At 42.5% G+C, this 23,062-nt stretch overlaps 1 protein-coding gene across 1 annotated transcript in view; it reads right to left on the bottom strand.

The window, feature by feature from the left end:
- The window catches only part of FGFR2 (fibroblast growth factor receptor 2), a 141,699-nt gene extending 123,324 nt beyond the window's left edge, over positions 1–18,375 (bottom strand). The window contains exon 1 of the mRNA XM_081863653.1: positions 18,232–18,375. The gene's annotated coding sequence lies outside the window, so the exon portion shown is untranslated. The remainder of the gene's footprint in view (positions 1–18,231) is intronic.
- Between the last annotated feature and the right edge of the window lie 4,687 nt (positions 18,376–23,062).

Below are 23,062 nucleotides of genomic sequence, written 5' to 3'. Positions count from 1 at the left end.
CACTGAATACATAACAGATAACATCTTCCCAAAGTACCTTGCAACATGACATGGCGATCTGCCACTCAAAGAAACAAAGGGAAAAGTCCCAGGGATTCTGGGCATAGGCTGCATTCACACCATGCAATTTAAGCACATTATTTCCCCCGCTCCAAAAGAATCCAGGAAAATGTAGTTTGTTAAGAGTGCTGGGAATTGTACTTCTGGGGAAGGTAAACTACATTTCTCAAGATTTGTTGGGGAAAACATTGTGTTTTCAATGCACTTTCAATGTATGGTGCGTTTGCAGCCATAGCCTCTATTAAATGTATGGCTGTTGTGTGCTGTAAATTCTACGCTCAGAGCATTTACCTCACAGACCCTCCAAGTGTCCCTATTTTCCAGGGACAGTCCCAGATTTACAGAAGCCATCCCAGTTTCTGATTTAATCCTGGAATGTCCGCTTTTCCTTAGGGCGTCCCTATCTTCATCAGAGAAATGTTGGAGGATAAGGAATAGGACGTACCTATTTTCACTGGAGGGTATGTCTTCATTGTTAAGTTGTAATGCATGATTTTGGTTGGGAGAGAGAGCAATTTCAAGCAATGCACTAGTTTCAAAATATTTTGCTCTGAAAAGCAATAAAAAGGGAAGCTCTTGGACCGTAAGTAAATATCAAATCTGCTAGAAAAACTATGACTGCATTTCTAAATAGCTTGCCATTTCTAAATACCATGCAGCATTTTAAAATACATTCACAATAAACTTAAAGCCATTTCTCACTAATAAAAATGCCAGCAGGATCCAAAATAGTTGCTATGCCTTTTAAATAAAAAATTTAAAGAATGTAATTTAAAATATAGGAATGCACCAAAAAATGATAAACACCAAGCTGGTACACACACGATATCATTATTCACCGATCTAGCTCTTCAGAGAAAAGAAGAATATGCAGGTTCACACTAACCATTTATGCAATTTAAAAAGCTGCAGCACAGAAAAGGACAATTTCTCGCTTGTGAGTTATATTCCCTAAAGCCTTACATTCAGCAATCTGTTTTCCCACCTACTCAGCATGTAGAAACAAGCTGCCAATTACATTCTGGAAAACAGAGAAGCTGACACATCTTGAACAGAAATGGCTGCATTCTCCAAGCGAGTAGGGAGGAATGAGGATGACAAATTCCTTAAAAGGGACGGTATAATTGAAAAATGAAAAATAGAAGAGGAATGTCAAGAGACAAGCAGAATGGTTAAGGCTCAAGTCAGAGAGTCAGCCAAACAGAAGACTACACCCTTTCTCTTTTTATACCTGGAATCTAAAGAAGCAAAAGAAACTGCAAGAATAACGTAACAATAAGCGATCCATGTGGACTTTTCAGATGTGTTTATGGAATATGGACAACTGTGACTCCCAGCTGTGAAAATGGACAGAGTTATCCAGTGAAGGTCAGAATTAAATTATTTCAGCAAGGGCGAGAGGAAGCAGTTTGCAGCTGGCTGTGTGATCCGTATTTTGTGAACGAACCTAAAGCTTTCTATTCTCACCCCATCCTTCAGAAGTTTAAAGCTGATGAAGTTGGGAGAAGGTAAGGGGGCGCAAGCAATGCAAAGGTGTCACAAAACCTTTGCCCAAACAAAAGTGTCATTAATGCTAAGCAATACAGTGGTGGTGGTGGTGTTGTTTAGTCGTTTAGTCGTGTCCAACTCTTCGTGATCCCATGGACCAGAGCACGCCAGGCACTCCTGTCTTCCACTGTCTCCCGCAGTTTGGTCAGACTCATGTTTGTAGTAGCTTCGAGAACACTTTCCAACCATCTCGTCCTCTGTCATCCCCTTCTCCTTGTGCCCTCCATCTTTCCCAACATCAGGGTCTTTTCCAGGGAGTCTTCTCTTCTCATGAGGTGGCCAAAGTATTGGAGCCTCAGCTTCACGATCTGTCCTTCCAGTGAGCACTCAGGGCTAATTTCCTTAAGAATGGATATGTTTGATCTTCTTGCAGTCCATGGGACTCTCAAGAGTCTCCTCCAGCAATACAGTGGTACCTCGGGTTAAGTACTTAATTCGTTCCGGAGGTCCGTTCTTAACCTGAAACTGTTCTTAACCTGAAGCACCACTTTAGCTAATGGGGCTTCCCGCTGCTGCTGCGCTGCCGGAGCACGATTTCTGTTCTTATCCTGAAGCAAAGTTCTTAACCTGAAGCACTATTTCTGGGTTAGTGGAGTCTGTAACCTGAAGCGTATGTAACCTGAGGTACCACTGTATCTGGGTAATCAGCTAAAAGTTAATTGTTTGATAAGTATTTCATAGAATGCTGCAATGCCTCCCCAGGACCCCTGAACAGAGCACAAATCTAGACAAGAGTGGGTATTAGGTTCAGACTGCACAAGTTACTGGCCATATTTACAAAAAAAAAATGGCTTAGTCTCTGATTTGTTTTAACTGTTCTTTTTCTCCCCTAAGCATCTCCATCTCTTTTCATGTTCACTTGTCACAAAATAAGGATCATATCACCCCATTACTGTCAAGGGTTAAAGTAGAAGTTTGGAAATGATGGAAATCCTATGATAAATCAGTTTTCATTGCCAGACTTTACAGAACTCAGCCAGTAATTTTTATGTAGAGCATTCAGAAGCTAGAAGAAATGAACAATCTTTTGCTCCCAAGGGCCACATTCCCCTTTGGGTAGCCTGCCAGGGACCACAAGCCACTGGTGGACAAGGCCAGAGACAAAAGTGAGTGGGTGGGCCAGTGGATATAAATTTTATCATTGTACAGTAGGCAAATTTCTCCACACACTCACACACTGTTCTGTAGCTTCCATCCAGGCAAACAAGAGTCATTATTAGAAACTGGTGGAAGACCACTGCAATAGTCCCGCTGCCATCATATCACATTCACCCTGGTGAAGCACCTCAGATACACTGGTGGAATGCTTTCATAAATGAGCCATTTCAATGGCAAAGCTATACAGGCAGACAAGCTAAATGGGCTGGAGTTGTGGGCAGGATGTAGGTGGCACAAGCAAGGAGTACATTCATGCCAGATCCTATACCACCTCAGTTGACAGCCACATCCCCATAGACAGCACAGCTTTACATCAGCCACAGACCCAATGCCCAGAATTTCCTTCCCAAAATTTGACACCTCTACGTCACCCATATTACCATGATGGAGAATGATTTGGCTCCCAAACACAGCCCAGCTGTGGGGATTGGGACAGCATTCATTCATAGTTCAGTTTCCTTTCAAAGGGGGTCTCAGGAGGCTTGAGCATAAGTGGAAGGTTCACAGTATTAACACTCCCAACAGATTCTTCTTCTTCCCTGTTAAGAGTTCAAGATTTCTCTGTGCCCTAAAGGTCTCCTAGATTAGTTCTGATTTTGTCTTACAGCTGAAGCTTCTTAGCTATTCTCTTTTGTTCTCATTTTATAAGGACCAAATTAGCACATTCCTTATAGGGAAGGGGAGAGAAAGGATTAAGCCCTCTTCTCCCATTCTCCCTCCAAGGAATCCAGGTAGGGAGTAATCTCTGTAACAAGGGAAACAGTCGGAGCCACTGTGATTGTATCTGGCAGTTCTACTGGTGCAACCAGTTGGGCACAACCCACTAATCAGGGCCTGTTCAGAAGTAATCCAGACTAACCCCCAAAACACATGATGATATGAACCTCACACAGGGAGACCATAATTCAGATGGTATGCTGTGCAGCATGGTGCAACCATGCCCAGCGGTAGCCAAAATGGAGCTTTTCAGATCTTGTTGGACTTCAACTCCATCAGTGCTAGTCAGCATGGTCAATAGTCAAGCATGGTGGGAGTAGGAGTCCAGCAGTATCTGCCTAGATCTCTAACAGATACCTTACCTGAGGACTCCAGACACAAATAGTTAAAAGTAACAACCATGCCAACAAGTGAGGGTGCCAGGGAAGAGAAATCCAGGCAGGTAAGCAAAGAAAGATGGAATCCACTCTGTAATGTATAACTGTTGCAGCTGCTTCCTATGCTATTCAATAAAGGCTTTAAAATATACCCAAGGCTACTTGCAACATCCTTAAAACGTTAAAAACCAGCCAATAACACAATAAAGCAATACAAAATGATGGCGGATAATTTCCCCAAAGCTAGCAAGCTAAGAAGAATTGAAACAGAACAACCTGCTAGGTCAAATTTTGACCAGAAGATAAAAGTCTTCACTTGCTGATGGGGGGGGGGGTGCTAGGACCTCCCTAACATAGGAAATCCCAAAGTTTTAGTGTTGTCACCGTAAAGGTCATTTTAGGCAGCTGAGATTACTTTCCAAATAAAAGGTATAGAGATAAAAATTTAGGTCCTAACTTGAATTTTGAATAATCTAGAAGATGACCATCACATAGCGGTGAATCTTACAACAAAATCTGTTTATTGATTCAAACGTTGTCTGGCCTCCTTCATAAGCTAAAGTGGATGAACTATGTGATAAAGTTCGGTGAAGAGAAAGGCTCTCCAGCTCAGAGAAAAAGGGGTGCAGGTGAAATCCTTTTTATCATGTATTAAACCAGAAAGATGTAAATGATGACATTTGATTGAATCCAACAACTTCCTCTCCCTCACCTCCTTACAGGAACACCCCTCTACCAAATCTGACCCAGGTGGTTGGAGGAAACCCCAGAACAGGCGAGGGAGCAGTTTCAAAAGCCAAACGGAGAGAGGCAAAGCTTCCTTGGAGAAGCAGAAGTCAATCCATGGAACTTTCACAAATCATTCCTATGCTGATTATCTCCAGGATCACATGGCAGGAAGATTCCTCTGCAATCAAGCTTCTAGTCACATTGCTGTGGGCATTCCTATCCCCTCCCATAACTTCACATTGCTTTTTAATTATTTGATACAAAAATGTTCTTAAAATTTCAATGATCCCCAGAAATTACACTACTTTAGTCATCTCAACATATCCAAAAGATTCAGTTTTCTTTTTCTTTTGTTTCTATGTAGGACTATTACGATATTGAATGATGGCAAGCTGTTTGGGTCATTGCAGTAGGACTGTATTTTTTAAAAAAACAACAACACAGAAATAAATTTCTTTTTTAAAAAAGCTACACACATTTTGATTACCTTCAGAGGATGTGGGAGAGGTTTCTGTGGTGAACCTGTGGTTGATCTGTTTATTTGTTTGCTCTAAATTATTGGTTCTCACCCTGTGATCTGCAGACCGCAGGTGGTTTGCCAAAAAACTTCCCGATGCTGTTGACTCTCCCTCCCTCACTTCCAGTGGATGAATGGCATGTTTAAAAGCTTTTGAACACTTTCCCAGGATCTTTCTCTCCTGTCCATCTGATAGCTTGAGCTTCCAATGCTATGGTGTGAAAATGCAATGAAGCAAAACTCTACAGGGCAGCCATGCCAGAAATTCAAGGCTCCATTTTTCATGCTTCCCCCATCCCATTTTGTGGACCATCTGAATTGTTTGTCACAAACATGACCACTCCAAACCTCCTAGCGATACACACACACACACACACACACACACACACACACACTTTCAACAATAGTTTCAGAGGACTCATTCACCAAGTAGGCCAGCTTTTCCCAAACTGATGCACTTGTGATCAGCACACCCAATGGTCAGGGCTGATGGGAATTGTATTGCAACAACGTCCACAAGACACTAGGACGGGAAAGGCTACAAAGAAGAGTGGCAATAGGTGAATTAGTCATCATTGGTCTAATGATCCTGGGTTCAGGTGACATATTACTAAGCCAAATATTTGCTTAGCTCCCATCCCATGCTGTGTTAAAAGGACATGGGAGGAGCAATGACGCTGCAATATCCTTTCTAGGAGCTAACATGGTTACATGGTTCCAGTAACCTCGAGTCACCAACATTCCTGGAGTGGGGTGGGGGGGAGTGCATTTAAAATTTTGAGAGCAGGCTGGGGTGCCAGTCTCAAAAATGAATTTCATGGGGGTAGGATTACATGGGGGTGTGGCATAACACAACATTAGAGAGACAGCCACCACCACCCAGCATCCTTCTGCTTACCACAGGACTTATGCCAAGTCTCCTGGATCAGGCCAATGGACAGTGGGTATTCAGATGACTATGGAAAACCTATAAGCAGGACCTGGGCATAAGATCCCTCTGCCCTTCTGCGGTTTCCACCAACTGGCATTCAGAAGCATTGCTGCCTCTGAACATTAGTATTATTAACTGCTATGAATTATAGACATGCATTTCTATAAGACCATGGAAGCAGGGCATAGCTAGTAGCCACTGATAGCCTTCTTTTCTGTGAACTTGTCCAATCCTTTTTTTTAAACCATCCAAGTTGGGGACCATCACTGCCTCCTGGGGGAGCGAAATCCACAGTTTAGCAACTCGCTATGTGAAGTTCTTCTGTCTGCCCTGACTCTTCCATCATTCAGCTCCACTGGGTGTCTATAAGTTCCGGTGTTATGTGTGTGAGAGAGGAAAAACTTTTCTCTATCCACTTTCTCTATGCCATGCGTAACCTTCGTTCATGCTGTTCCATACTCACCTTTTCTGTGTAAACTAAAAAGTCCTAAACGGTGCAACCTTTCTTCGTGGGGAGTTGCTCTGTCTCCTTGATCATTTCGGTGGCTTTTTTCTGAACCATTCCAACTCTACAGTATCATTTTTTGCGGTGAGGTGGTCAGAACTGTACATCGTATTCCATATGTGGATGCACAATAGATTTGTATAATGGCGGTATGATACCAGCACTTTTATTTTCAATTCCTTTTCTAATGATCCGTAACATAGAATTTGCTTTTTACACAGCTGCCACACACTGGGTTGACAACTTCATCGAACTATCCACTACAACCCCATGGTCTCGTTCCTGGTTAGTCACTGCCAGTTCAAACCCTTTAGTGTATATGTGAAATTAAGATTTTATTTTATTTTATTTTTGTCATGACATTCTTCAGTTGACATTTGTTTATATTGAATTGCATTTGCCATTTCACCATCCATTCACTCAGTTTGGAGAGGTCCTTTTGGAGCACTTTCTGATCCCTTTTTTTACAAATCCTGTATGTTGTTTTCCCCTCCCTGCAAATCGTAGAGTTACGCAATAAGCACGAGCCATCAAAGCCTTCCCTCTATGCAGATAGCTATAGATAGAGGAGTTCAGCATGAGTCTACAAAGGAAGATAAGACTGAGAAGATAATCTTTAGTGCACACTTCACACTTACCAAAAAGTCCGACAGTGCAATCTTACATGTGTTTAGTCTGAAATATGTCCCACAATGTTTGGTGGGGCTTTGCTCTCTTGTAAGGGTGCTTAAGATTGCAGCCGGAGAATGCTTGCTTTCAATTGTGCCATTAACATGAGTGAAGGCAGCCCCTTGTCTCAAAACTTCTGTAATTGCATTTTGGATACTTATCCAATGATCGTATCTGTTGGCACTCAGACCAAACAGAGAGGCAACCGTGGCCTCTGGGAGAAATTCCTGTATAACTCATTCTGCTATCACATGCACCTCCGCAGTGACACACCCTGCCTGCGTTTGCTGGGGAGAACATAGATAACCTCTTCTAAGGCTTCAAAGGGATTGCCAAACCAGACTGAAACAAACGTGCAGCAAGTGTGCGGGGGAGGATCTTATGGTGGTGGTTTAGATAGCAATTAGATTAGCATCCTTGCCTTGGGGGGAGCCCAAGGCTGCACGAGTTAGGAATGCGTAATTAAACATTTTGACAAAGTGTGATATTCGACTCCATCTCAGTCACTGAGGCAAGGGACCGCTTGGGTGGTAAATGATATCACCTTTCCCAATATCAGGCCACAGATAGCTACAAGGACAAAAATTCTTCGGCCTGCTAGTATAGCAAATCACTAATCGCCACAGAAGCGCCGAAAAGAGTTTGCATATGCAATGGATGCACAGTCCAGTCGAAGACGCCAACAGTGTGCTGGTTCCCTATAGCCCATTTATCAAATATGTCCTATTCCGCAACCTGGCTCCCTTCACGTTTTATGGACTACAATCCTCAATGACCCCAGCCCACTGATGGTGAAGGATGATGGGAGCTGTAGGACTACTTCCTAGCACCTGAAGTTGGTGTGTTTTAAGGGAAGGATTTGCTTTTATTTTTAAAATTTCTGAAAAGTAGGAGCAGCTGTCTGGCAGCCGTGCTGCCTTCCTGCACTTACAGGAAACCTCAGACAATGGAGTTGCAGAGGGCAAATCACTGGATTACTTACAAAACAATACTCACAAACACCCCTTGGCTACCTCAAAGATAAGGTAAGTGCAACAAAAAACCTGTGCCCCCCAATAGTATTTTCTCTGATCTTTTTCTTTGAATTTCTCTGATAATTTTTCAAATGCAATTTCTTTTATTATTTGAGAAAAGTATGGAGAATGGTCAGGGAAATGCAGGGGGGAAATTCCATCTGGCTGTACTGGGAGAAAGCGGTTTCAACTCCAAACTACCTGCCTTTTGTCTCATGGGAGAAAATATATAGATACCATGTGGTACCTGTGGTCAAATCCACCCCACATTTAAACCACATGGTTCTTCCCCCACCCCCACCCCTGGGAATGGTAGTTTACCCACACCCAGCTACAATTCCCAATGCCCTTAACAAATGAGAACTCCCACGATTCTTTAGGAGAATCTCTATACTTTAAATGTGCTTCAAATGTTTGGTAGGTTGTGTTTGTTGTGTGTTTCTTCCCTTCCCCACCTCCATCACAAATAGCAGCTTTGGCAGGTGGTGTTCCAATTACATTATGAAAGCAACATGGGAAAATGGGCCAAAAACTATCTCCTCATCATAGTGGCTGCTCTTTCGAGTTTTAAAAAACTCACAGCCGATCCTGATGATAGAACCCACGTGCCTCCCCCGGTTGCGCCATCTATCTCAGAGGCATGTAACACATTTCAATATTGTAAAGTAATATGTAGACACCTTAGATTAGAAAGCCGGTGTATGGGGTTGAGCAAGTGTTTGAACTTCAAACAGGAATTACACCATGCAACATTTTATCACGATTTCTCAATCTTCATGGGATGTTGCATCGTAATGCCTTTGCATTATTCCTCCCCTGAAAATGGGTGGTGAGACTGTCTCTGGAGTTTATGCTAGAAATGCAGAATGTGCAAAACTGAATGTGCAAAACTTACACATTGTAAGGGGTTGCATTTTTCTCACAACTTTGAAAATAGGGGGGAGGTAGGAAAGATTTTATGGCCCAGGTGGCATCTCAGCTATGAATGGTCGTATACTATGGAAGTGTTAGGATAGAGCTGGTGTTCTTACATGTAACCCAGAGTTGTGATATGAATATGTGGACCAAATTCCATTCCATTATGCTAATAGCATTTCAGGTCACAAAGCAAAGAAGTGGACAAAAAGCCAACTTATCGCTGGAACGCTGAATGAGAGTTTAACCTATTGTTTTGCTCTATTCAGCCAAACTAAACAAGGAAGGCTCTGATCCTGGAAAAAAATCAACAAAACCCATTGTAGTGTATGTTACTAGAAGGGGGGGGGGGAGAGAGAATGTGATTACTCACTATTCAGTGTCACTCTGAAGCTAGTTCAAGTTTGCAACTGGAAGTAGAGAACAGGAAAGCATTCAAACCGATTGCATATTGTCTATTTGAAATATTTGACTTGGAAAATCAGCTCTAGGTAGTATTAACAGCTAACATTCTTGCCAGTCAAAAATGACTTGCTATGATTTTTCAAGAGGGAGGGAAACGACACATTCCCAAATTCGCAATGAGCACATTGATGTCTGCAATAGTGCTGTTCCTTGCTGCATGTCACCCAAGCATATCCAGGTCTGCATGTTCCAGCCTAAGCCTCAAAACAGGAGAGAAGTGAAGAGAGAACATGGCATTCAGACCTATTTTTTGATGGTACACAAAATATTATTTGTGGAAAATTCAGAGTCTCTAGAAGCTAGTCAGTCTTATTGCCCTTGCACAGTGGGACCGCCACTTTCTCTCCATGCTGCCCCGGGTAGCCAGCAGCTAGCTGCATGGAAGGGAAGCCCAAGGAGGAGCTACATGTTAAGCGTAGCTCATTCAGTCATTTATTATTTGCATTGATTTCGTTCCAGGATTCCTGCCCCGCAGGTGAAGCAGCAATGGCTGGCTGAGCATCTAACACCCCTCCTCAAGTGAGGACAAAGATATATTGAAGCTCAATCATGGATAAATTATGCACAAACAATAAGGCCAGAAAATGGGCTGCATGGCAGGGACAGTAGCAGGAAAATAACTCCTGCTCTGAACCATGTTCACTACTCCCCACTATTTCTATATGATTTTAAAAAAATATTTATATCTCACCTTTCTTCCATCATAGAACTCAAGGGAGTTTGCTGGGGGGGGGGGGAGAGTCACCTGGTAGTCTGTCCTCCAGGCACTGTCCAGACCCAGACCTGCTTAGCTTCAACAAGGTGTCTGCATCACATATCTTGCCAGAAACTGCCTGAGCAGCCTATGCAGACACCACAGGCCAGATAGCATTGGAGCATATCCAAAATGGCAGACATGCCGTACATTAGCAGAATCTGAAGGTTTGTGATTTGAGTTTTAATAAAAACTTAGAGAGGACCATATAGAGCAGACTGCAGAATTTAAATGTGTACCATCACAATATAATTCAATGTGGTCCAGCTAATGCTAATGCTAGTACCAATAATCATTTAGGTTACTGGAGTTCTGCAAGAACACCCATGCACAAACCAAATGTTCCAGCATGTTATGTTCACAGTGGTCCCTTGAAATTCTGTCCCACTTGTATGAATGCTACCTTAGAAGTACTTAAATTACCAATTATTTAAACCAATTTCAAGGGTTAGAAACCGGAGTTGCAGTTCCTAAGTACAGCTTACCACACTTTTGTCTCAAAGAGTTTGATGGAGCTTAAACCAAACTGAGTACATGATCAGACTAGCAGTTGAAAATCCCTTAGAGATATCTTTAGCTTCCTCTCCCCAGCCTCACCTTACATTTAGGCTGTGCTGAAAGCCTCCTGATGTCACTGAGCAAACTTGTGCACTCTTATTTCACAGACAAACAATGGTCATTGATAATGCTAAGATACAGAAATCAGATCCACTAAACCATTTTTAAACAGTAGAATCTCAAACTAGAGACTAATAAAACCCACATCTTCCTTGTCTTTGGAGTAAAGCCAGCTCTCCAATAGAATTAAGTGACTTAATCTATCCCATGCATGCCATGGGTAAAATAAATAACCCCTTTGAGATTCCTCTCAGCAGGAAAGCCAGAAGGGTCCACTCATCAGCACATTTCCAAAACAACTTTACTGATCCTCACTCTAATAAAGGCTAATCCAATATTTCAAAAAAAAACTGGCAGAGCCACTCCACTTATTCCTCACTTGCTAAAATGTCCAACTATATAAAATAGAGATAAACGTTTGGCAGTTCAGCTATGGCAGTGGAGCTTTCTGCTGCTGCAACAGGAGGCTTCTAACAGTAGATGGCCAATGACAGGCAAAGCCAACTGATTCTAGTTTTGTCCCCCATCCTCCTCCCTGCAGGTTCTGCAAGGGCAACACTGATACTTAGGAGGAGGAGGAGGAGAGGAAGCCAGTGCTACCACCTCAACTGGTTGTTAGAAGCCAGGCAGGTAGGTGCTGGCTGAGGACAGACTGGTGGGGCAGCACCTCATTTGCCTGCATGGACCAGCCTCTACTGCGTCTCCCATGAACCTTCCTTGCCGCCAACAGAGAAGGATGCCCACAGCATCCAACAGCCTCAAATCTGCCTCCCCCCAAAGCTTAGAATTGCTCCCTTAATTGAAATTTTCTGCTGCTTTTAATGAATGCATTCTTGATTTTCAAAAATCAAATGTTTATGTTCTTATTCATATCGTCTTAATTCCATAAAGCACCCTGGTACTTCTGACACCTTCATTACACTGTTTCTGGCAAATGTTGAAGACACATCTCTTTACACTGGTTTTTGACAGTTGAGGTGTATATTTTAAGGACAAACATTATTTTTGTGAGTGTAAGTTTTTTTTTTAAAAAAAACTGTTTTTAATGTTGTGTGTTAATGTGGAAACTCGCCCAGGGACCTTAGGGTGAAGGGTGGGTAAAACGTCATTGTCGTCATCCAGAACACTGTTTTTGGATAGTTCCATAGGCAACTCCTACTTTGGCTCTCCTTCAAACAAATCATAAGCCAAAATTTTAATGTTCATGCCTATAAAACTTTACAGATTAATAGTTATAATGTACTTGGTAATTCATTTAAATCACATCAGGAATGAAGGAAAGCCAGAGAATTTAGCATTTAGCGGGGCAATTTCTTTGCTGGTTAATGAAACAAGCAATGAAATGGGGGAGAAACTGGAATGCCACTAACAACACTAACAATGCAAAAAGCAACTTATTTGCCAATTAGGTATAAAGCAGTCAGCTCAGAGGCTTGTACTTTACAGACATAGCCCAATTAAGTTTGACAACTTATGGCTCAGGTGGGCTTTCAATCCGTACCACCATTAATAAAAGCCACAACAGGCAACTCACTCAGGACTCAGCTACACAGCTGCAAATAAAATGTTTTAAGTGTGTTTCAAGTGGTTGTTAGAATGTGGTACTAGATGGCTATGGTGAATTTATGGAAATTCAATATATTTTTTAAAAAGCATTTTAAAAAGGCATTTTCAGAATGTTTTTTATATGTGTGTAGATTCCACCTCTGTCAAAATCAACTGCCTCCTTTTCATGGTCAGTCTTGATGTATAAATAAATGTACTTAAATATAGTTGTACAAAATAGAAGTGAGCGCAACATTTATATCAAACTTAAATAAAGTTATTCACAGTAGGTAAAGGTTAAGTCCAGTCAAATTTGACTATGGGGTGTGGTGCTCATCTCCACTTTCAGGCCGAAGGAGCAGGTGTTTGTCCCCAGAAAACTTTCTGGGTTATGTGGCCAGCAAGACTAAACCGCTTCTGGCACAATGGGACACCGTGACAGAAGCCAAAGTGCACAGAAACTCCATTTACCTTCCCGCCACAGCAGTACCCATTTATCTACTCGCACTGGTATGCTTTTGAACTGCTAGGCTGGCAGGAGCTGGGACAGAGCAACAGAAACTCACTCCATCACATGGATTCAAACTGCTGTAATTACGATTGGCAAGCCCAAGAGGCTTGGTGGTTTAAAGGCAGTATTTGCAGCAATCCTGTTGGACTCATGGACAGGATCATATGCCTTAGGCAGTGGTCTGGGAGTAAGATTCCTATTCTTGATCTGTTATGAGGGGCATTCCCCTGCATGATTTATCTTGATAAGTAGTTAGAAACGGGATCTATATGAAATGCTTCCCCACCCCAAGGGTTGCTCTCAGTTCAATGCGAGAATGTCAGATTTGCAAATGTGGAGACCAGCAAAATTGCTGCTAATTGCTAGGTCAAAGCAATCATCAAGGAAACCTTGACACGCATGCAAAGAGCTAACTGGTATTCAAGAGGAGATATGTTTAAGGATAATGAAATCTGCAAGATGGCATTGCAGACACTGGTACAGTGGATCTGGCAGTATGGTAATGTCTGGAAGGGACCCTTTCAGTAAGACATACTCTACTGAATAGGGTAAAGGTATTACAGGCCAGTCCAATCTCTGCTGAGCTGTAGCAAAATTCCAGTGGTCTTGGTACTCAACTAGGATTGTGTTTCTGCTGGGAAATCAAGACACAGTGGGGACTGTCATCTTTATGAAATATGATTTATCAGGGTAAATATGGTTGACAAATATGGTTTGTCAGGATAATGACTTTGTCATCACCTGCCTTTGTTCTTTGACAGCACATATCTACAACCTGTTTAAGTGTAGAGAGGGTTCACAGCATTTAAATCCCAAGGGGGGGGGCTCATCCTTTCCTAGCAGCCCAGTATTGGATTCAGAGGCATCCTAAGCCCCATCTCTCTGTAACAGCCTGTTCCAACCAGCCAGCATGGCTGCTGCCCATCAGTCCCTGCATGGAGTTCTGCCTACTTCCACCTGCTTCTTCCCAACAGTCATTGCAAGAAAACTCTTCCCCTTCTGCATCCATCCCTTGTCACCCTGGCAACTTTCGTTTCAAAGGCGGTGACATCTCACCTCCTGTAATCCTGGTAGCCTTCTCCGTTCTTTTCCGATGCTGAATGTCTCACCTTTTGTCAGGGCAATGACTTTGTCATCACCTGCCTTTGCTCTTTGACAGCACCTCTCTAACCAAACTCCTGAGGAAGCTGGCTTGTCTTAAAATTTTTTAGGCCTTGCTAAATCCATTGATCAAACCCCACCATTTCCTAATTTCATAAATTATGGGGATACTAGAACACAGAAATGGTAGGGGATCCTTGCCCCCTGCAAACCCATCACATGAGAGAAAAGGAAATAGAGGACGCTTCATCTCAGACTTTTGACTGCCCACTCATGGCTCTGGTGGTGGCAGAATTACAATCCACTCAAAAGTACTTTCCTAAGTAATTTGTATCACTTATAGATTTTGCCATCAGAAAAGCGTCCATTTAATGGCTTTCCTTGTTTTAGCCTTATTCTCTACCCCAAATCTTCTCCCAAGAACCAATGAAGTTCACAATTAGCAGCAACAACAATTCATTGCTTCCTGTCACCGTTAAGAGGTTGCTTGTTTGCAGGGGAAATGTTTACATGGGAGGAATCAAAATGAGCATGAACATCTGGACACTGGAAAGCTTGCGTGTGGATGCTACACACACACACACACACACACACACACACACACACACACACACTGCCTGCTTACTCCCTATCTATCTATATTTGTAGTAAATAGTATTATTAAGTACTGCAGCATTCATCAAATACTTAAACATATGGACCATTTTCAGTAGGAAAATATGTTCACAATAAAATAAATCCCTCTGCCTTTCAGGGCTGCAAATTCCATTTTAAAGGCGCAATAAAGGCTCAGGGAGTCTCAGAGGAAACAATGCATTACAAGTCTTCGCTAAAGGTTGCCTCAGCCATCTGACCCTTCTGTTCTTGGCTCGGTACGGTGAGCTCTCCAGTCACCAGTAGGCCAAGATGTCTTTTCTTCAAGTGAAATGCTTGGAGGGAAGTTCTCTCCAAGGCGTATAGTCCCTGTATATCCACATCATATATTTAAAGTGCATCCAACACACATTTAAAGGCTGTGACTTCTTCCCAAGGAATCCTGGGTACTGTAGTTTAAGAGGGCTGGAAATTGCAGCCCTGTGAGGGGGAACCTCTAAGCCTCATGATTTCCCTTAAGCCTTATTAATCAACATTGTTAATCACCTCAGCCACACTATTTCTTTCAGTATTTTTTCATCCCACCCCTCCATTCCAAAGTGAAGCTTTCCAGGCAGATAACATCAGCAACTTAAAATAAAAGCATACCATATAATTAACATAACAATTAAAAAACACGGTAAGATAAACCTAGGAAGAGCCTGCTGGATCAGGCCAGTGGCCTGTCTACTCTGCCCACAAGCAGGATTTGAGCAGAACAGCATTCTTTCCTCTTGCAGTTTCCAGCAATTGATATTCAGAAGCATACAGCCTCCACCAAAGGAGGCAGAGCTTAGCCATGATGGCTCTTAAGGATAAGGGTAGCCTTATCCACCATGAATTTGTCCAACCCTCTTTCAAAACTATCCAAGTTTCTGGTCATCCCTGTCTCTTGTGTGAGTGACTTTGATACCATAATTATGCACAGTGTGAAGAAGTACTTTCTTTTATCTGCCCTGAATCTTCCAACATTCAGATTCATTGGAGCTCTCATGTTACGAGAAAGAGGGGAAAGCCCTTTCTCTAGCCACTTTTCCACGCCAGTCATCCTTTTTATACACTTTTATCGTTTCACTTATTATTCACATTTTCTTGAAATTAAAAGCCCCAAATGTTGGAACTTCTCCTCATAGGAAAGACTGGGTAGCAAATAAACAAAAGGTCTGTATTTCAGAAGGAGAAAACAAAAATGGACACAGAAAACAGACCAAAGGCCTTTAGATCACAATAGAAAACCAATTAGGAAGCGGTTTGGAGCAGGAGTGATATGAGTTCAAATCCTATCCCCTAAACAGTCATAAAGCTCACATATGGACCACAAACCAGTGGTAAAATATATTCCTACCAGATGGTCAAGATCTCAGTCAAGAACATGGTAGCTGTATTTTGAACTACAGTTTCTAAAAGTCTTCAAAGGCCGCCCCACGACCAATACACTACAGCACAGTGGAACCTCGGGTTACGTACGCTCCTTGCGCACGCTTTGGGTTACAAGCTCCGCTAGCCCAGAAATAGGGGCTCCTGGTAGCGAACTTTGCCCTGGGATGTGAGCGGAAGTTGCGTGGCTGCAGCAGCAGGAGGCCCCATTAGCAAAAGCGTGCCTCCGGTTAAGAACGGTTTCAGGTTAAGAACGGACCTCCAGAACAAATTAAGTTCATAATCGGAGGTACAACTATACTCAAAAGCCAGAGGTTACCAGAGCCTTAATTATATTGGTTGTACTTAGATGATTTAGATGATTCAAGTTTAGTCACCTCAGAGTGGAAACAAGTCCCCATGGTATAAGGCAGTGCTTTTTTTCTTTAAAAAATTTTTAAGGATACTCTCATTTTGACTCAAGAAAATCAACATTTTATAGTTCAAATCGGGAAAAATAAATACAGTAAATGGACAAAAGTACAAAGAACATGCATTACTCATTTTGAAATACTGCCCCTCAATGAGGCCAAACTTTCATCAGTAAAACACCACACATCCACATTCCACACTGCTTCATACATTAAACGTTCGCTTCCGTCTGAGACTCAGGAAAAACCGTGACAGGAAATGAGGCCGCCATCAGGGGTAGCAACGAAACTGGCGATTCACAGTGCTAGAGAAGAAACTAAAAGTTTTATTTTTTTAGTTTCTTCTCCCATTAGATTCACAAAATGTTTAGGGGTATGTGTCCCCCTGCATCCCCCCAGAAAAAAAGCACTGGTATCAGGTAAAGATATCTCCAAGCTCTGCTACTGCAGATGCTGGTGGTTAACCCTGGAATACCATCCCCATGTAATTCATGTGTTTTAACCACTGTTCCATTTTTTGGAAAACCTGAACATAAAGCCTCGATACAGCACTGCAGGTTACAGTCAGTGAGTGTACACTCTATGCACCTATGCACTTATTTACACTGCAACTGATCTGTACTAATCAACCAATGGACAGCCTTTCACACAAATACCTGTACATGCACAGAGACAGCTTATACCTGTGTTCGGTCTAGTAAGCGAACAACAAGCCCACTGTAATAAGCTCTGTGAGAAATGATAAGTTGCAAGGCAGGAAATACCGTCTCATAAAAGAAGCATGTTTCATTTTCACTTAACATTCTCATCAGCAAGGAAAGATTTATGTGAGCCAAGACTTTAAAAGGTCAAATCAACTCCATGACTCCTGAGTCAAATTAGATGGCTAGCCTTTGGAGCATGACAGGTTGGCAACCACTCACCTAATGTTACCTGAACTGGTTTTGCCTTGTAGAATTTCCCAAATCCCTTGGGATATCCATCCATATTTTCTCACATCACATTATGAGATACAGAGAAGCAGGTCATAGCACAGGAATAGGGAATCTGTAGCTGCTCAGCTGTTATTGGGTTCCAACTCTCATCAGCCCCAACCAGCATGGCCAATGGTGAGGGATGATGGGAGTTGTAGTCCAGCAACAGCTTGAAGACCAAATGTTCCCCTTGCCTATCTGGATTTTTTGCCTATGCAATGCTGCTTCTTGCTTGCCTGGATAGGGAGAGATGCCTGAATGAGAAGGGATGCTCACCACTGTTTTAGAAGAATGACATATTCAACAAGAAGCACAAAGCAAGGCATGATGAGAACTAGGGAGTCTCTGGTTCTCAGTCCAAACCACTGTAAGCCAATCACAAGATCATTTCCTCTGCATCCTGCCCAGCCAGCTCAGTAAGGCATCCACATGGTCCCTGCATGACCCATGCTTTAGTAAACAAAATCAAATAAGCAGCAGCAGAAGCAATTTTACATCAAGAGCAGAGTCAAAATACAAAGGCAGGCAGCAGTGTACTGTGGCCAGCAGCTGTTTCCATCCTGATGCATATACGATTTCCCCGCCTCCAAATGCCGTGAAGAAAATGCATAGAAATGTGCAATCGAGAGGCTCTGCCTGGGGACCTTAGTACACGGCAGCACAGAGCCCATTTAAGTACAGTTCAAAAATAAATGTCACTTTACCTGGTCTCTGTTTCTCCATTCAGTACGCAGAGGCTTGAGGAGCACGAGGCACTACGAGGGCAGACAAAGTGGTGCTTGAATAGGTGTGTCGAAGTAGCTCCTGCATGTTGCAGCTTGACAGCTCTCCTCTGTCATGTGGGTGGCATTCTTACAAAGAAGCAGAGACTTTGCAACTCTGAAAAATGATATCACAAGGCCAAGTTAACTCACTGGGTGCCTTAAGAGGCAGAGAGCAAATGCACGTCACAGAACAAGACAGTCTTCTCTTGCTGACAGCAACTGCACAATTGCTACTTATTTTGTGTGTGGGATCCAGGCGCCTTCGCTAAAGAAGAGGCTGCTCAGGGTGCAGGCAGGTTGCGTTTTCTAAGCAGTCGACAAACAATACTGAGGAAAGCACAACTTGCTCAACAACACTGTTGTGATTGCTGTGCACTTGTACAAATGTCACTGGCAGCTATTGAAAACTGCCTGAAGATAGGCATGCCATTATCTACATTCTTTCTGTTTTGTTTTGTTTTAAGAAAGTGTTAGATTTTGGGTGTTCCCTTGCGAAATGAAACTTGTGGAGGAAACCTGACCCAGATCTTTTTAAACCAACAGCAGCAACTCCATTTTCCACCCATGCAGATAAACTTATTTCACTCATTTTTTCATTTACCTGCTCCTCTCCACTGTAAGAAAATTATGAAGTGGGTATTAAGGGAATAGCAACTCTGATCTCACCCTGCCAGAGCACAGCCTCTCTGACATTTGGCATTTCGAGTAGTGGTCCGTGTAGTGGGGCAGAGCTATGGAGTCAGCCTCACAACACTGATATCACCAAAACTTACTTGAATGGGGGTGAGGCACAGGGCAAGTGCATGGTGGGGATGCATGGATCAACTAATGCTGCTTCCAGGCCACCCACACAGCCCATATTGTGTTCCTCCCCTGCCCTGGCAGGGGTGCTGGCAAGTGCAAAGAGGGCTCTGTATCTCTGCCCTACCGCACTGCCACATTATTTGCCACCACAATATTTGCCATGGCCAGAGGACGCACGCGCGCACACACACACACCTAAAATATATTATGCATAAAATACAACCCTATGCACAAATCATTATTTTTGTAATGTCATTGGGTGATATCCTATGTTGTTTACACTCAACACTGTAGACCCAAGGAAATCAAAATAATTCAACAAAATTTTGCCAGCTGAGTTAGACATTAACTCTACTAATGTTAAATTTCATTTACTATCTTCTCATGAAGGTTGCTATTCCAAAATGTATCAAATGACTTATAGCTTCTTAAATTATCCAATTTCTCCTCATTTATTTGTTTGTATGCATATCTACCTCCTTTTTCTTTTCTTTTGCCAATACATAAATGACCACCCTATCCATTTTCTCTTCCTTTAAAAGAGTTTTGTCAGAGACTTAATCCTTCCACGCAGACAAAAAGTTCTGGCCCATCGAAGAACAATTGAAATATCTGAAATATTCTCAATGGGAGTAACATCACTCAGCATGAAAAGAAACACCAATGAATACATTATTATCTGCATATCTAATAAAACACTTCCAGAAAAACTCCTATTAGATATAATTCTTTATATTTCACTTTTTTTAAAGGAAGCAGCTTATTTAGTGGCACCAGCTACTCACAAGAGGGAGGTATCAACAGGCTGCATTAGGGAATCCTAAATTTTGCAGAAATACTAAACAAACAGCAGAGAAACCCACCCGCTAAAACAGCCTAGTAAGTAAATACTCTCTCGTCATGCCCCCCCCCCCACTTTTATATTGTTATTTCCATCTTCAGTGATTTGCTTGGTCTGAGAGGTACAAAACATTTAAAAAGATTCCAGAAAACTAAACAATAGAATAACACATAGTCTCCCACATTTCCAGCACTACCAGAATATATGTACAGTATCTATTGTGGAGGTCTTCACGTGGATTGCATTTCATTTAACAAGGCAAGAGCTGGAGCTCTCACATGCACTGCTCTTTCTCCGTAGGTCCTCCTGATTGAAGGTTATGTCTCTCTCTACCCCATCCAAGCGAGGCAGCCAAGAAAAAGAAGGAACAACGGCTGCTTCTGCCTGTGCTACTACTACTACCACAACTACCGAGCACAGAGGCCTCCTTTTTTCAATATGTGATTTATGGAATGAAGCTCTTGGCATGTCTGCCACAGGCTGTCACAACATGTGTCAGAACTCCAAGACTGAAATATTATCCCATTGCCTTCCAAAATGGATTGCGGCTTCGAGCAAATTCTTTTAAACAAAAAAAGGGGGGGGGAGAGAATTTGCAGGCAGTTCTTTTCTCAGGAGTCTCTGTTCTTTCTTCCTGCAGCCACGTGAAAAGAATATTAATCTGACGTCTTTCTCCAACAGCAACTTGGGATGCTTCTTATTGTTCTTTTGTTCTTTTAAGTGTACATTCAGAGGATCTCAGGGTAGGAGAAGACGGCTTCCCTCTCTGCATTCACTATCTCTGCTACTCGGAGCGCTAATAAAACATGGGTAGTACTTATCCAGATTGGCTCAAAGACAGTGGAGCCTCATTACTCAACTGGAGCTCAGGGGCTGACCAGGGAAGCTGAGAAATGCATATGGAAGGGGCTGATGGGACGGATATGGGAAGGTGGCTTCCAACATTACACGTCATGCTTTGAAAAAGCACAAAGAAAGTGGCAATAAAGTGCATTCTTCTGTAAAGAGTCAAATGTAAAAATGGTCAGATATGAGCAAGATTTGAGCCCAGCAGAAAAATTCCCATGAACCCCACTCTACATTATTAATTCACCAGTCACCACATTACCAAGACAAAGGACATCAGCCATTTTCTACCCACTCCAGATGTCCTTTTTATTGTTACTTCATGATGATATGTGTTCACGATACTATGGGGTTAGTTATACGGGGTCCCATTTTCAGCACTGTTTGTGCCTGCAAGTTTCAGGGCAGACATGCAGCTTTGTTTTCGACTGGTGCGTGTTCTGTAGCTTCCTGCCAAAATTCTGTAGCTTTTTATATAGTGAATGCCCTTTTGCATCCTACTCGTGTTGTGCTATAGCGCAAGGCTGCTCCTTCAAACAGCAATCACATTGGTGAAGCATCGCAGAACTAATAAACTGAAATGATGTGCCGATGGTCCAATATAAATCCACTACCAATGTCCTTTTAGTGTATCAATAGTATGAATGCACCTGCAAAAAAACAACAACCCAAAAAACCACCAGTCTGGAGGGGTCCTTGCATTTTCAAAAGTGAGACTTCAAACTTCTGGAAGTGTCTTGGAATCCTCACACCTCCCCCTCAAAACATTGCACTAAGCATGGCCATGGACATAGCCAAGGAGGGGGAGGGAGGGGCAGCTGTCCCCCATCAATAAAAATCAATTAAATACATTGATAACTGAGGTTCTGTTCACCCCCCCAACAAAAGGCCTGCCCCCCCCCAACAAAAATCCTAGCTACACCCATAAGCATGGCCAGCCTGTGGCCCACCCATTCAATCTGAGAATCTGTTGGATGGATTCCATTCACCTCTGCTTTCTAAAAATGTTAATTTCTTGTTAATTTTCTGTTGTTATCTCTTTTGAACATGGCACTCCATTTCTGTCCATGAACTTCATTAGCTCCTGCTCATCTCCTGTATTAATTGGAAATTGTATGTTTACTTCCATTCTTCTTGTGTAGTTCACTTCTGCTTTTCCTCCTGCTGACCACCTCTCTGCTATTAGCCATTCTCTTTGGAATTCTCTTCCCAAGGCTGGTTTCAGGTTTAAAGGAGTCCTGGGCAAAGTAGGGCTTCAGGTGGGCCTTGTCCTCTGTTGGCATATTCCCCTTCAGCTTACCTGGCTGGTAGCAGGTAGCTGTGCTCTAAGCAATGACACTGACACAAGAAGCAACTCAATGTCCAGGAATGATGCTGCATCAGGTACATTGTGGAAAATTCAATCCAGATTTTAACCTTTATTTAAAAACAATAATAATGGGAGAGTAATGTCAGCGGTGGGCTCTGGTAGCTGTCCAAGAATGGCAGGTGCTGATGCCAATCATGATTAATTCTGCTAGTATTCTTGTTGCTCTTTCTTTGTCTATGTTCTGATATTTGTCTTCCAAAGGTTTACTGTTGCTATTTCTGCTCTTGGAAGTACAGTGGTACCTTGGGTTAAGAACTTAATTCGTTCTGGAGGTCCATTCTTAACTTGAAACTTTTCTTAACCTGAGGTACTACTTTACCTAATGGGGCCTCCCACTGCCACCGCACCACCGCAGGGCGATTTCTGTTCTCATGCTGAAGCAAAGTTCTTAACCTGAGGTACTATTTCTGGGTTAGCAGAGTCTGTAACCTGAAGCATCTGTAACCTGAAGCGTCTGTAACCCAAGGTACCACTGTAGTCTCTGTGGGACTACTAGCAATGGGCAGCTTCATAACGCTTCCAGGCTCATGGTCTTGAAGGAGGCTTTGCCAGAGATTTCATGCAGCACAGGGCCAATGCCTCTGAGGCTACACAGCAGCTTCTAGACTCAGTCTGCGTAAGTATGGTCAATAAAAGTTGTCCTCTCAAGGATAAGGGACAAGAATGGGTGAAGGGGACCTCTGTCAGCTATATGTTACTTATTAATTATCGTTTATTTATAAATTGATTTATATAGCTGCAATATAATTACAAAATCAGAACACATTAAAAAAAAAAATCAGAGACCATCAACTAAGTATTACAGAACAATTATCACTTCCTTGACTCCTTTCCTTTAAAAATGTAGGTTGATAATTTTTTTTAAAGAAGGGAATAGGAATGACAATATGATGGATTATATAGCAGTGGCC

Source organism: Podarcis erhardii (assembly GCF_964252035.2).
Source record: "Podarcis erhardii genome assembly, chromosome: 5".
In the NCBI taxonomy this organism is placed as follows: Eukaryota; Metazoa; Chordata; class Lepidosauria; order Squamata; family Lacertidae; genus Podarcis; species Podarcis erhardii.
Note: the sequence above shows the minus strand (reverse complement) of the source record. Positions and strands in the feature narration are given on the sequence as shown.